A 14,472-nucleotide genomic window follows, 5' to 3' on the forward strand; every position below is an offset into this window, starting at 1 on the left:
TCTCAATATTCACTTCAGTTGTTGAAATTACATATTTATTTTGAATAGGAAATTAGATTATTTTGTGATAGCATTTTTTTATTGATTAGGAAATGCATTTGGTGTAATAATTTATATTGTTTTTATTTTTTACATTGTGTTTTTTTAATGAAATTTATCTACATCATGGTTTAAATGTTCCAGATTCACACTGCCAGAAATATTTAATTTAATTTGTATTTAACTGAAATATTTTGTATAATAGATTAATATTGATCCAGCCCCCTTTATGATAATCACAATTTCTTTTAATTCAGTTAGAAAATACTTCCTGAACCAGAGGCTCCCCCCACCGTCCCCGTGACAGCCCCAGGGCATGATGGGACATGTAGTCACTGCTCCACCTCCACTGTGTCTCTGCTGATGATGTCAGTCTCTGTCTACCTCCACAACGCTGTAACTCCAACCTGCCAATAACAGAAACTGATGTCCTGTGAAAACCTCTTAACTCTTCCCAGGCCTGTCCACACAGGCCCGCTGGAGTTAGGAGGTTTTCACGCTGCAGAGGCAATGTAGCTGCCATCTCTTTACAGTTAAATATAAATAAGGTTGTTCTATTAAAAAAAAAAAAACTCACTGAGAACACGAAAACTTCTTCAGGAACGTAATTTTAAAGAACGTCAACCTTCACCTTAAAATATTTGTGAAAATCCGCCTGCACAGACTTGAAACATCACACAGTTTATTATTTTTAGTTATCATCATGGGATGATTGGCAGTTTGTTTAGAGACCGTACAATTTAAAAGTGATAGAAAAACAGGAAATAAATTAAAGAAATATCCCAAATAACTTGTTTTATTGGAAAAAAGATCACCTGAAGATCGAGATAGCAACTAACGCTAACAAGCTAGTTGTTTGTTTGCCATCTCTGCACAATGAAGATAACATCATTTCTGAATGTGATTTAAGACCAACAAACACTAATGTTGAATCTCTAAATGACAGTTTGATTGCTGAATATGATGAAGACCAACACAGCTAATGCTAGTACTATTGTACCAGTTAACCCTCATGTTGTCCTCGGGTCAAATTTGACCCATTTTCAAAAAGTTTCTATATCAGAAAGAAGTTTCTTTCAACCAAATTGTCAAAAAAATATATAACATGGATGGTTCCATACAACGCTCTTCACAAGTAAAATAAGTGATCAGTTGAAAAAATGTCTAAACAAATGTTAAAAAAACGCAGAAAAAATCGGAAAAGGTGACAAAAACATCGGAAAAGGTGACACAAGTGTCAAAGTCAACCAAAACGTTAAAAATAAGTTTGAATTTTAAATCTTGACCCAGAAAACCAAAACGTTGCATGGTCAACGGGAAGACAAGGCTAACTGTAGTCAGCCTTTTCCTACAGCTAAACTACAGACATAACAGCGTTTCTAAACCTGACCAAGATCAGCACGGCTAATGCTAATCCTGTGTACGAGATGAGTCTAACAAGCTACTGTATAAACTCCAATGATAGCAAGGTTTTTGATAAGAACAAGACATCTAATGCTTAAGTTCCAGATAAGCCTAACAGGCTACACATTTAATGCTGCTGCTAATGCTAAAGTACCAGTTATAGGCTAAATGGTTCCCATCACCAAAATATAGTAATAAGGACATTTTTAAGACCTACACAACTAATGCTAGTTCTAATGCCAATTTAGCTCATATGGCTGGCTGTAGCTAGCTGTTTCCTCTCCAAGAAAATCCATAAATGTTCTTTTGCTTACAAATGAGTCAATGATCAAAAAATTGTTTCTCAGCCAGATTGTTGTCGATTGACTGATCGTTTATTAACTAATTGTTTCAGCTTTAATCAGGATGATACTTAATAAGGGCCAATAAACAGGTTTCTAATATTTCATCTCATTTCTAAAGAAAATGTGTAAAAGGCTTATTATAGTTCATCTAAATCTTCCTTTTCATTAATCTATTTGTTTTTCATCTTTACATATATAATTTAAAGTGGCACAGTTTACACTCGTTTTTTTCTGGTTACTTCCTGTTAAGAGCATCTATAGAAACTGTCATGAAGAGCATTTTCTTTGGTGATTCCTTTGTTTCATAAAAAAGGGAAGGTTTTTGTGCATATCATAGAGCAAAATAAGACGAAAATTAAAACGTCTTTGCTGCTCTCAGGTCAGCAGTTTTCCAGCTGCAGTGAAACTCTCCAGAGATCGGCTGAATTAAGACAAAGATTTGTTTGTTCCTTTAGTTTACTGGAGCATCCTCGTCGTTGTGGTCATCGTCACGTCTGTGCAGGCCGATTCTCCAGAGACTCACTTTTATTTAGCTCTGTCTGAACTAAAGCGACTCCCTGACCTGAAGTCAACTCGGCAAGGTTTTTCACAGGTGAAGGTCCGACGGAGCCGATCGATGTGCGCTGAAAAACAAATATTGATTTTAGTTTAAGAGCAGCAGATGGTCTGTGGTTGTAATTATCACATGAGTTTAAAGATCTGCAGTCAGAATTATTATTGAACACTTATACTAAATTCATGAAAACATACTTTTCATTGTTCTCAGTGACGTTCGGCTCGTTTCACTTGTTAACACTGACGCTGTGTTAAAGGGGAGCTGCACCTGCCAGGACTCACTTTAGACCTGGAATCAATTCATGAATAAAATGAGTTTATTACAGTTTAATACAGAATTAGAGGCTGCTCATGCATATTGTCATTATGTATTATATTCCTCAAACTTATAAGAACCGTCACTGTTTAATTTTAGGTTCAATTTGAGAGTAGAGTCGGCAGAAATGTCCATCAGTTTCTTTTGTTAAACTGACTCCCACCCAGGAAAATGAACTATGTAGCTGCAGACTGCACTTCGTTTTCATGCTGAACTCTTCTGTTTGCTGTGTGTCTTTTACAATATCTAGTCTTAGTGATTTGTGTGTTTTGATATACAGCAGACACTTAACTCCACATGATGTTATTATTCATGCTGTCAATCTCTGCTTTAGGAAATGTCTCAAACACTGAAAAACAATAAAAACAGAACGTTCCTCAATAGATCTTATTTAGGTTTTAATATAAATAAGGCAGCAGCTTCATATCACATAATCTTGAAGTTGTAGAGGGGCCCAGAGGTATAGTTTAGGTTTTTTTTTTATTTCGGTTTATAATGTGCTGACATGCATGCATATTAATAAACAAACCTATGGTTAAAGTTACCACAAACTAATAACTAACTAGTAACTGATCCATAAAACACAGGAGTTGTTTTTTTTAGAACCATCGTCTTTGACACATAAAATAAAAATATACATGTAGCGTTCAATAATATATACATATGTATAAAGTATTAGAGTACTAATTCCTTCAAGTCCTTCATTTTTTTCCTAACTTTTCAATAATAATTTAAAGATTTTTAATTATAACGGTGAATTTTATCAAACCAGTATAGTTGTAAACTTTATATTAAAACTTTAATAAATCAGTGTGTTAAAGTTGATCCGTGTCTGTGCAGCTCACCCTTATGCTTTTATTATGATGTCATAATGTGACATGCTGTGATGTCCTGAAGTGTTTTGCACTTTAAATTGTTGCTTATTGTTTGTTTGTTTGTTTTTTTAATGATTTGTTTTGGATGTAAAGCACTGATTTAACTTCCTGTTTCAGGAGTTTTTTTTCTCCTGTTGTACAGAAGAAGAAGATGATTATGATGATGATGATGATGATGGTGATGGTGATGGTGGTGATGATGATGATGTCGCGTCGTCTCACTGCTGTTTGTTTAAATCTATAATCCTGTGTAAACTGATCAGAAGTCAGTTACATAAAACAGCTGTTGAAGGAGATGAAGTGACGTGATGTCTTTGCCTTTCTGTCTCATTAACACTGAAACTGTAGAAGAAGAAGTTTCCCTCCTTCCTCCCCCGTGTGCAGCACTTTTTCCACGAATGTGAACAGTCGACCTTTGACCTCTTCAGGACTCGACATGAACTGTGTTAGTGCAATCTTCTGTTTGTTTTATTCTTGAAGCCGCTCGACCTTTTCTCATGCGACATTAAAGAGTTAAACAGTAATTATTAGTGATCAGTTGAACTGTGAGCAGACTGCAGAGAAACCAGTAACGCTGGTCCCACTGGTCTCACTGGTCCCACCGCGTCTCTAAAGGATCTGAGATGCAGCTGTGAAGACTGTAAAGTTCCTGGAAAGAAAAAAAAAGTCATTTGGTACTAGTTATTAGAAATAATAAAGTAAATGTTTAGTGTAACTTAACTAAACCTGCAGAAATGTAAAGTTTGTGTACAGCATATCATGACAATCTACATATATTGAGATTTAAGTTTCCAGTAATAAATTAATATTTACTTCAGTTTAAACCATTTTCTGTCAGTTTTGTCCAGAACATTTAACATTAATGAGTTGCTGAGTTGCTGCATCTCCAATAGATGGTGATTTTTAATTGTCCCTTCATGGATTCACAAAATTCTCCTCCTTAAAGGCCACTACATCATATTACAGAGACTGGTGTCTAAAACATATTTTTACTTCTGAAAGTAAAGTAATTTTTTTTATTAAAAAAGTATCATGCTGGAGTCAGTAATAAAACTCAGATAGGCCTATATCAACACTAAAGGGAAGTGGCTAATAAGTGTAAAAACAGCAGATTGGTCTTTTGGAATTTGACCCTGTTGTTTCCCACAAATATGTGATAAGTTTATAAGTTTCCAGAAAATTGAAAAAAAAAAAGAAGCAGCAACAGGCAGTCATTCAGTCCCGGAACTTTACCGGATTTTCATAAACAAATTAAAATAGTGTTGTAACGTTTCATTTTTTGCACCATATGTACAGCAACACTTTGTTTTCCCTTCTCACCTGTCTGCTGGTGTGAGTAAAGGCTGTTTTATGCTTCTGCGTCGAATCAATGTCGAACCTCCAAAAATGTGTGACTTTGTGTCGAGGCGACGCAGACCAGGGACTGTGATTGGTCAACTCGTCCTGTGTGTTGATAGTCGGTGTGTCAAGCAGCCTACTGTGGGGAGTAGCAACATGCTAGTTCACTGACATAAACTCAGACATATTTTGGTTACAATGACGGGGTCATCCGTTTGTAAAGTGTCTATATGTCAGTAACGTTTTGAAATTAGCACTTTGCCAGCAAGCAGTACTTTGTGGGCAGTTGTGCTAAAGTTTGCTTGCTAACATAATATAAACTGGCATGCCAGACACCTCGCAAATAACCTCAAACTTATCACCCGCGTTATGGCGGTGAAATGCACCGCGATGCAAAGCAACCCCGACGCAGAACTCCGAAAGGGTCACGACAAAGGAGCGACGGCGTAGCTGAAGCATGGAGTTGACGCAGAAGCATAAAACAGCCTTAAGAGAACACAGAGTTTCATATGTTTGCAAGTCCAAATCAGCTTGTGACACTTATTTTATTTGAAAACCTCCAGCCAGTTTATCGAGTAAGTTTTCTCTATTATTAAATCTTATTTGGGTCAAATGAGTAAAAAACAGTAGTGAAATTATTTATACTTGTTTCCAAGTTAACATTTTCTTGTTTCCAAGTTAACATTTTTGAGTCTGTAATTTCATAATGTCATTTTCTGTAATCTGGTTCATATTTCAAAAAAAGAAGAGAGGAAAAAAAGAGACACAGATGTGAGACAGTTAAATTAGTTTGAGTAGTTGATTTTCAGTGGAAATTTCTCCTGCATTTAAAGCAGCTAAAAAAAAATTCATAATAATAAAAAGGTGTCTCTCTTAGTGATGAAGCTTCAGAGAATGATCAGCTGACATACTGTCCTCATTCACAGTCTGGAGTGGTTGGGTGGGTCCAAAAACACAGGACTATCACTACATGTCAACGTTGTCATTTAAAGGGATGTTCGTAAATCACTATGTCACATTAAACAGCGCTACATGTATGGAAGTACTTATTTTAACCCAAACTATTTTTTTTCTTCTAAGCTTAACCAAGTAGTTTTGATGCCTAAAATGATTTGACAATCATGTAAGGGCCATGTCATACTGGTCTCCAATTCACAGGTTTAAATAGAACGGTCATATTACGTAAGATATCATAGGAACTGTTGTGCATACTTTTTTAAGAGGAACACAGTGGAGCATTTAGCAGCTGAGGAAACAGATATTTGCCTCAGGAGTGGGTGGAGACCAAAATCAGAGCAAAAAGACAGAGACTATTGGACTTACATTGATCAGGTGGACACAAACACAAAGACTCCTAATGAATCATCATGTTGCTCTTTAACTGCTGGATGTGGAAATTAAATTCACCATTTGTTGACGTTGTGTTCACTTCCTGTTTCTGCAGTTGTTGCAGGTTTAAATACAACTTGTAAAAGGTAAAATCTATATTTGGCTGCAGCTCTGTGCTCAGCAGGTCTGTTGTTTACTCTCAGTCTGAAGGTTGGAGCAGGCAGCTGCAGCTCCGCCCCCCCCCCAAAAGACTGATAGAGGACAGGACGCCTCCATGCATTCACCCACCTCCACCGCTGCTCAACACATCGCCGACCAACCAGCTGACCTTCAGTCTCCAGTAAGTGATCGTCTGTATCTGATTACCTTGATAATAAATGTTTCCACACAGGGGTTTTTGATGGATGATTGATTATTGATAATTTTGTTTCCTTTGAATGGATTTGACTTCTTTTGATCAGCTGGTTTGATTGGCCGAAGCACGTGGAGCAACAGGTGTTTCACCAACTGAAGAAGAAGAAGAGGTAAAGGAAGGAACCAACAAAGGAGAGCACTGAAAGGTGAGTCAAACACACATCACAGTCTAAACTGGTTTTTAATCCCTAGAAAAGTGACACGATTCTCCCACAATGCAATGTACAGATGAGATAAAGAAGGGTTGATGCTAGAATGAATGGAATGGAGGCCTGCCCTAGATCAACCAATCAGAGCAGGTCATGCCTTCGCCCGTCCCTCAGGATCATCCGTTCTAGCATTAATCATAAAGAAGCTGCTTCAAGTAATAAATTAATATTTACTTCAGGACATTTAAGATGAATGAGTCGCTGACCAATGAAAACCGTATATCTGCATATTTAGGGGATTCAGAAAATGATTCAGAATGATTCAGAAAATGATTCTCCTTCTTAAGTTTAATAAACTATTTTCTTTTTGGAGAAACATGTTTTTACTTCTTAAAGTCAATGATTAAAAAGTATTAGTTATTAAAAGTATATTATTCTGCATGAGTGATAAAACTCAGATATCAGATCCCCTTCCTGTAGGAAAGTTGTAAATACTAAGTGGAAACTAATTGTAAAAACACTGATAGTCACTGTTTCAAAAAAATCAGTAATTGAATCTTTATTTATAAAAGAGAGCAGACATGATGACACAAGGACATGACATGTGATACAGGACATGAAACTACATACAGTCATGTAGTTTCAGGAGGAGTTACACTTATTCCTCCTCTCCCTTCCTCTTGGTGGTCGTCACAGTAACACTGAAGCCCTTCATTCCGTTGCCGCGGTAACCACATGGTATTTTTAGAGCTGATAATGAAGCGGAGCAGAGCTGAGGAGACGAGTGAACACAGGCCGTGGTTCAATATCTGGACACCACCTCATCTTCCTCCTCTTCCTCTTGTTCCAAATGAGCTCCACCTCAACAAGCTACAACAGTAAAATCCTGCTTTTACATGAATGCATGAGTATATCTAATGATATTATATATAATATTATACCTTTTTTGTACTTTTAATAGGCCAACTTAAACTACATTTTCATGATTATACGCTACTTTGGCCGAAGGATTATTTCAATGCAGGACTTTTACTGTAAAGTATTTTTACAGTGTGGTATTAGTACTAAAATCATAATACTTCCAGCACTATTATTTTATTGTTCTATATTTCATTTTATTTTATTATACTTATTTTTACTTTATTTTATTTTAGGACCCTGTATATACGTTTTTAGTTATTAGTTATAAAGAGCACTCAGCCCTATGTAAATATAATTTACAGAAACCTGTATATATATAGATACTGGATGTGTGAGGCTCAGCTGAAATTCAGTTGTTAAACATGATGCAGAGTTGATCTTTAAAAGGAAATGAAAAAGAAGGATTAATCCCCTGAGATCAGACCTGCCGATTTACTTCTTCACCTCCTGAAAGTAAACCAGTTGGTTCTCTTAGCTGTCAAAAACACAACACACTCATCAGACTGGTTCTACACTTGAGTATGAGCAACACACTCTTCACACTGTCACTGTTGACTGGACTTTTCTTCTCAGAAACATGTTTTTCTTCTTCCTGAAAACCCGACCTGAAATAATTTAACTGTAAACACGTGTTTGTACTGCAGCTGATAACACTGATAAACTCTTTATTTCATTTTTAGTTTGTTTCTTCTTCTTGTTAAATAACCAGCCTGCAGCTGAGGAAGTCACAGTATGCGTTCTTCGTCTCAGGATTCTTAGTTTACATCAAATGAAGTCGCTCCTGATATTCATGTGGCAGTTTACTGTCAGTGATGTTCATTCAACCTTTTTGACGTCTGACCTTTAAAGTTAAATAGTGTGACTTAATGTTAACAGTTATTTTATTTATTTATTATGAAAGGTCACATTATCCAGAAACTCACCAAAAAAAAAAAAAAAAGGCTAAGATTACAGAAAACTTTAAATAAAATATGCGTACATATACTGTATATATACAAGCAGTGTTCGGTTTCTATTCTAGGCAACACATATCTGGAACAAACTCCCAGAAAACTGAAAGTCTGCTGCAACTCTCAGTTCTTTTAAATCAGAGCTGAAGACTCTTCTGTTTGAGGGCGCCTTTTTAAGTAACTCTTCTTACACTGCACTGTAACTTTTATTCATTTCATGCTTGTCTTATTCTATTTGAGCTGTTTTTTTATATCCTCTTTAACAAATGTTTTAACTGCTTTTTAATGTTTTAAGTTAAAGCACTTTGAATTGTTGCCTTGTTGCTGAAATGTGCCTTACAAATAAAGCTGCCTTGCTAGCCTTTTAATTAAGACTGTCAGTGTCCGCCCACATAAGTCGTTTGTTCAAGCAGACTCATTTTTATAAGTTTATAGTGTATATATATAAGAGTGCCAAATTCTACGTAAAGCGCAATTTACGTAGGTACGTGCAGACACGGACCCTACGCCGTAGCCTGACATGCACCTTTCGGAAAAAGATCTTTTCGCTCGGGCCGTGGCTTGGTAGCGTTTCATTTCCCCCAACTCATTTCCTGGTTCTCCTTCACCATAACCAACATGAAATCAAGGAGAGGGTTAACTTTTCCTGCTACAGATTTCCCACCGTGGTCAGAAAGAACAGTGGAGACACTTTGTTTCTCTCACTGTGACTCTAGATTCGGTACTCGCTCCGAAGCTAATCGCCGTCACTCTCTTACTCGCTCTACCACACACTCCCCACGAACACACATGCCGGCCCTGCTATTTTCTTAAAGAGATCGATGCACCCACCAACCCACAAGTATAAACTTCAGACAACTTATATTCATGAATATCAGATGATGTCACAACTGATGTCATGGACTATATATATATATATATATATATATATATATATATATATATACTAATATATATGTCATTGAATGCCAGGATTGGTAGTTCGGTAGCAGCGGACAGAGGCTGGAAGAACGTATCAGGTATCAAGTAGGGATCACATCCTAACGAGGATATTTTTTGAAAGTAACGTTTCTTTTCATGGCAGTCGAGGTGCGAAATGTTGCCTTTCGTAGCCATTTAGCTACACTGTATCCGTACGAAGCTGTAAATTGTAGCAAGCTTGTTAGTTGTTACGGTTGGTACTCGCTCCGCCCACGGCCCCGCCCGGCCGGTAGGTACTCAAGATGGCGACAGTCAGTTGGAAAAAGAGTGTGATGACGTAAAAGGTCATGTGACTGATATTCATGAATAGAGCTAGTACTAGCAGTGGGTAAGCGTCATTACATAGGATACGGCGAAAGCTCTGCGTGTAGCCTCCACACAACCAGAAATCACACTTCAGGAGGGAGGGAGGTTGGGGTTGGGGTGGATGGGACAAACAAACACAGTAATTTCACCCAGGAGACTGGGGTTTGTGACCTGTTTGACAATAAAAGTAAAGTTTTTTTTTTTTTTTTTTTTTTACGGGACAAACGGAGCTATGTCACGTTTTTCGTTACGTGCATAACCCGAAATTAGTAACGTCTGATTTTAACCCAATCCACAATCTCTTTCTAGATTTAGTTTTGGTGCCTAAAACATAACCAAGTAGCTTTTGTGCCTAAACGTAACCAAACTGAGACCATTTCACAACTTTGACACATTTACAATCGAGACCATTTCGTTTACTAGGGGCACTAATATATGAAACACTCCTGTGGGTCGTATTAGAGGGTCGGAATAAACAACCTATATCGTTAAAGGTCTTGTATTTTTTTCAATCACAAAACGTGAACTTCTTCAGCAGATGGAGTTCCCCATTTTGGTTTTGTTTAGTGTTTAGTGTCTGGTTTTATTTTGTAGGGTCACTTCTCATGTGTCATGTCTTGTTCGGCTTCCTGCCATGTGTGTGTTTTCGCGCCTTTGTGATTGTCTGCTACACCCTGAGGCCCGTTCCAGAAAGCAGGTTTAGTGAAAACTCTGAGTTGGTTAACCCTGAGATGAGGGAAACTCTGGGTTTTCCGTTCCAGAAAGAGAGGTAACTTAACCTCAGAGTCAGTTACTATGGTAACTTAACCTCGGAGTCAGTTACTATGGTAACTGAGTCTGTGAACCTAACCTGGTCGGGAGCAGGTTTTCTTCAAGAAACCTCGAGTTTCTCTCAGTCTCCTCCCGCTGAGAGGGAGAAACTCATTTCCTCATTCATTCATTCAGTCTGTATCAGGCGCATTTTAATGCAGTTTTATCAGCATGAATAAAAAAACGTATTGGTTTATATTAGGCAGATTATAAAACGTTTTTTCCTCAAACATGTCATGTCCTTTTGACGACGATCCCATTGATGAAAAAGCTGTATTAATTCACAGAGAGTTTACGTCGGTATTGAGTCCCAACTATAGATGTATTTTCATTTCCACATAACCAATTTGAGAGGTATTTTTTATCACAGTCCATCAGATATGTAGATACCTTATCCATCCTCATCTCAATAACATCAACCATCGTGGACAGGCTTTAACATCCCAGCAGATTCTTTGTATCGCATTACGTTTTTTGCAAACAGCAGTTTTCTTTACAACAGTGTAGCGGATCACACTGTAATAGTAGGCTAAGCCACTGTATGCAGAGCCATCAGAAAAGTGTGACTCGCTCTGAAACGTTTTTTAAACGTTTTTGTAGTGTTCCCTGGACAGTAGAGCCATTAAAAAGAAATACATCATTATACATTATAGTTCTGTTAATGATCATGGTGCTGCAGCCTCAGAATGGGATTAGTATAGTTTACTTTTTTGCCCGCAGGATTGCACCTAAATGAAATTATAGGTGTAATACAATTCCAGTTTTCACCAGTAATATTATAAGTTAACTGTGATTAAATATGAAATTGACATTGACTCGAGCAGCAATTTTCTCCCACACCAATTCTCTCTCTTTTGCAGCAGCAGCCGCTGTCTTGCTTTTTTAACGAAACACATGTTCAAACTCGCTGTTTGTGCGCATGAGTATTTCCGCCGACCAGTTTGTTTGTGGTTGTTACCATGGTGAATCGTAGAATCATGGCTCCATTCATGCTGCCTTTTGTGCACGCGCGTAACCCTGAGTGAACCTACTCTGAGTTGATTGAACCAACTCAAATCAGCTGTTCTGGAACCCGAAAACTCAGAGTTTCCCATCTCAGGGTAAATCAACTCAGACATCAGGGTTAGACTCAGAGTTTGTTAAACCTTCTACCTGGAACGGGCCTCTGATGTGTATCACCTGCTCATCAGCCCTCATGTCACCTGTCTCTCGCTACAACCCCCATCGCCATGTGTATTTAGTGTGCGTGCTCCCTTTGCCTGGGGTCAGTTCGTCAAGTTTGCCAGCCTCTTTCCTACGAGTGTGTTCTGGGTATTCCCTGTCGCTTTGAATGATCTACTTCATGCCTTTGTTGATGTTTGGAGTTTTGTTAGTTTCCTACCTTTTTTTGGACTCAAACCTAAAGTAAACCTTTAGTTATTTTTTATTATTTTACTGCATGCACCCTTCATCTGCATTCGGGTTCTCGTGCTGTCCTTAATGTACTCGTACTTTTTCGAGTACTATCTGCTTCACTATAACTCAGAGGGAATTTTTGTATTTTATTTAACAGCTTTACTGCAACAAGGCTGTTAAAGATAATGATGATTAGATGTTTTTTGAAGCAAAAATGCTATAAATATCAATGTGAATATGCTGTGTTTTTCTGAACTGAATATTTTGGGGTTTTGGACTGTTAATCAAACAAAACAAGATATCTGAAGATGTCCCTTTGGGTTACAAATGAATGCATCAGTAATATTAATCCAAGCATATAACAGTCACAGCTAGGGAACATTTTATTGGACTGTAATGAGTACATTTTTACTTTCACAATAAAAGCACATTTTGCTGATAACTTTCTTTTTTACTGAAGTAGAATAAATGGACTTTTACAATTGTTTTAGGTTGAGACCAACTGATTCAGTGAATTATGAAACTTTGTTTCTCTTTTTAATCTTCAGAAGCCAATCTAAACAAAAAAACACCCCTAGGAACTTCAGTACCTTGAGGAGGATGTCTTCATCTCAGAAAAGATCTGGACACAAACCATCTGGACTTAAACGTTTCTGTTTGTGGCTCCACCGCTGCTCCTCACCCCCCCCTCCTCCCCCTCCTCTTCCTCTCCCTGTCAGCTGTGGCGTCCCCGACTCTCCGCCGGTGTCTTGTCGTCTCCCCCTGCTGGTTGTCCTGCTGCTCTGCAGTCTGCTGCTGATGCTGCTGATTCTGCTGTGGAATTACCACTGTTTGTTCATCTCCCACATCTGCTCCCAACAGGGGGAGGAAGGGGAGGAGGGGGGACGGAGGGCCATGGCCCCCTGGCGGTGACAGTGGCACCACCCACCTCCTGAAACCAGTCCTGCAGAAACCACAAATAAAGATGATTTTGGCCGGGGGTTAGTTCCGATTTTAGAATATTTTGCTTCATCTACAAACATTTCTTATCGTAAACAAGAACTACAGGATATTAAAAGAGGTGAAAATTGGGTTGTTCTCAAGACTGCTCACTGCTGCAATGTTAGTATTTCACTTCTAGTTGTTGTGAGATTGAAAAGACTTTTAGCCCAAAAATCTGGATCCTACATTTCCAATGATGCAACTGGACAGCGTCTTTCAGTAGAGCCTCATAGACTGACGACATCATTATGACATCATCTGCGTTATCAGAGACAGTGTAAAAATGTGTGCAATTCTCCTTTAACATTGTTAGAATTTACCATAATAAAAGCTCCCTGATTGCTTCGCCTGTCTGCTGAACTCTTGTTTTATATTTTCCGAATAAAAGTTCTATTTGGGCATAAATGGTTTTATAGTCACAAAACATAATTTGTTCTCAAAGTGTACTAAATATGTTAAATAACTCAATTAAACTAAGCCAATATTCATACGCTTTCTGTAAAACAACCAGTCCATGATGAAGTAAGCAAAAGGTAAATAAAACATTATCAGTGATTTATCAAGTCTATCCTAATATCCTATCTTAACAGAGACAACTTCAACTTTTAATAAATATAAAGACTCAGTTCAAAATTATAATATGCTAATAATAATAATAAAAATAATAATAATAATAAGAAGAAGAAGAAGAAGAAGAAGAAGAAGAAGAAGAAGAAGAAGAAGAAGAAGCACATAGGTCCCATATGTAGAAATAAATTTAAAGTAGTAGCTACACTTCATAAATGTCTTGAAGTACAAGGTTAAGTACATGTATATCATCAGATGGAGGTAAACACTAGGTTCAGACTCATTGTAACACAAAATACTGAAAAAAATCTCAACAGCAATAACAGCTGACTGCATGTCTGACAGCAGACATGTTGTTACATCCTTCAGGGAAAAGTACAGCGCTGAGCACCAAATAACTCAGTGAGCAGACTGAAGTATAACAAACCCTCCATTACAGCTCTATTTCTGTCTGACAGTTGATTGTCACTCTGCCACCGCTGGTTTATTTTCAATGTTTCACTCGGAAGTGGTGAAACTATAAAAGTGACAAACCAGCAGATTTACAGCAAAACTAATTTAAATCAGTGAGTGTTTACAGTTTAGAGTCTGAGGAGAATATGGAGGAGTTATTAGAGTTTATGGGGAGCAGAAAACAGGACGAAAACATTTTCACTGAAACGTGGTTCAAGCATACTGAAACTGTGTTCTTATGCACCAAATCAGGTAAACAAGCCTCAGTCCTCAACAGGGCAATATAGCGCTAATCAGAGTATTTACATGACCACGGTAATTTCTAAATCGTGCATCTGTGGAGGA

At 37.7% G+C, this 14,472-nt stretch overlaps 1 protein-coding gene and 1 long non-coding RNA gene across 5 annotated transcripts in view; both read left to right on the plus strand.

Annotated features, from left to right (window-relative positions):
- The window catches only part of grin1b (glutamate receptor, ionotropic, N-methyl D-aspartate 1b), a 75,730-nt gene extending 71,373 nt beyond the window's left edge, over nucleotides 1-4,357 (plus strand). For all 4 annotated transcript variants that reach the window (XM_039802857.1, XM_039802858.1, XM_039802860.1 and 1 more), the window contains one exon: nucleotides 1-4,357. This exon is cut by the window's left edge and continues 1,917 nt beyond it. The gene's annotated coding sequence lies outside the window, so the exon portion shown is untranslated.
- A 2,049-nt stretch (nucleotides 4,358-6,406) lies between these two features.
- On the plus strand, nucleotides 6,407-13,452 carry LOC120561401. Its single transcript, XR_005639594.1, has 3 exons — nucleotides 6,407-6,540; nucleotides 6,662-6,760; nucleotides 12,675-13,452. It is a non-coding gene; the product is annotated as an uncharacterized LOC120561401 (long non-coding RNA).
- The last annotated feature ends 1,020 nt before the right edge of the window (nucleotides 13,453-14,472 follow it).

This window comes from Perca fluviatilis, chromosome 6 (genome assembly GCF_010015445.1).
Source record: "Perca fluviatilis chromosome 6, GENO_Pfluv_1.0, whole genome shotgun sequence".
NCBI classification, from domain to species: Eukaryota; Metazoa; Chordata; class Actinopteri; order Perciformes; family Percidae; genus Perca; species Perca fluviatilis.